Source organism: Monodelphis domestica, chromosome 3 (genome assembly GCF_027887165.1).
Source record: "Monodelphis domestica isolate mMonDom1 chromosome 3, mMonDom1.pri, whole genome shotgun sequence".
NCBI classification, from domain to species: domain Eukaryota; kingdom Metazoa; phylum Chordata; class Mammalia; order Didelphimorphia; family Didelphidae; genus Monodelphis; species Monodelphis domestica.
In genome coordinates this window covers 38178741-38180381 of record NC_077229.1, presented here as the reverse complement: position 1 = coordinate 38180381, position 1641 = coordinate 38178741, and positions in this window count along the sequence as shown.

The window sequence follows — 1641 nt, the reverse complement described above, 5'->3', positions numbered from 1 at the left end:
AGTTAAATTCTCAGCTTTAACATCCTCATCTTTAAAGTTGAACTTCATGACTTCTAAAATATCTTCCCTTCTGGCTCTAAATACATGATTATGTGACTAATTAGGTCTCTTCAAAGGAGGCCAGCCAGGGTACTGAGGAGACCTAGAGACTCTCTCATGAGCCCAGATGAAGAAACAGGGAAATTTTATGTGGAGCTAATAAGTTAGAATTGGTAAGAACTTTGGAATCTTAAAATATGGAAATGCAAGTCATCTGTAAATATGTATATAAGGAAAATCACTTTCCTTACCTACCATCCATTGGCTAGTGCCCATTTAACTCCTAAGACATCATGGATCAATGACCTACCTTTCTTCCTTAAGTCTCCTTCTTTCCTATCCAGCTTCCACAGTTTGAACTCTGGCTTCCTACAGCTGTACTCTCCACCAGTTACAAGGTTTCCTTGGATTCTCCATTTCCCAGTTATTAATGGCCAAGTATCCCCTATGGCCCTATATAAATGGAGGGGGGGGGGGATGGAGGAAGTCTGATCAGTTTTCATAAGTCCTGGCATGGCCTTAAAGGCCTCGCTCTGCCACCTCCTCAGCCTAGATTTTTTTCCAGTCCCTGTAAAATTGGTTGATGATAACCCCAACATGGGCTGTTAAAGATGATCTGGGGGCTACTCAGCATTCATATTCCTAATCTTTTAAAAGGCATGAAGGATAGTTCTGCTCTCTCAGATGGTCCCTTGGTACACCTAATGGAATTCTGGGCTTAGAAAGACAATCTTCAAGGAGGGCTGAGGGGGTGGGGTACCTGACCTTACATTACTATGGTCCCATCTTTAATAAAGACTTTAGAGTGTCTGTAAGGCTTTTCAGTAACATTTTACTGGCCCTTAGGCAGATTGATGTCCAAGACCAATCATATGGCCTTAGTCCCAGAAAGTACTTCTCTCACCTGTCCAATGCCTTGACTAGAATTCTACCGCTAATTGATACTCATTGAGCTGAATGGCAAACACTTGCCACAGGGCAAGGGACTAGAGAGCCAGAGAGATGAAGTCATCTAAACTTGAGTTTTCTACTTTGAGTACTTCCTACAGTCCTACAGCCTCCCCCCACCAACCCAAGGATACCATATAAAACACAAGATACAAAACCAGGCACTTAAAATACTTAAAGTCAGTGTAAACATGACATTGGCAGGGACTAAAGAGTTCTGTAGCAAGAGGCTAGCCAATTAAGAAATATGTAAAAGCTATAGATTGCTGTAGACTAGATTGAAAACTTTCTTTAAACTACAACTTGACTCCAGAGACATTAATTCAAATCCTGCTTTGGTCCCTTATTAGCAGGTGAACTCTGGCTAGTCACTCAAGTTAAGGTTTATGTCTTGAGAAATAACTCATTACCTCTCCTAAGGTCTGCTGTGAAAGTGGTCACACAGCATTTTGTAAAATGCTCAAGAGATCTTAAGACCCCATTCAAATACAAAGCACCTCCCACCAGCAAAACCCTGGGTTATGTCAGCTACTTAGTGTCCAGGGTAAGATCTTATTCATAAACGTCTACAACAGCTGAATTGAAGCTCAGCTCAGATTAACAGACTAGAAGCAATTTTAACTATAGACTGATCCCATCTCATGTCCTTGACTA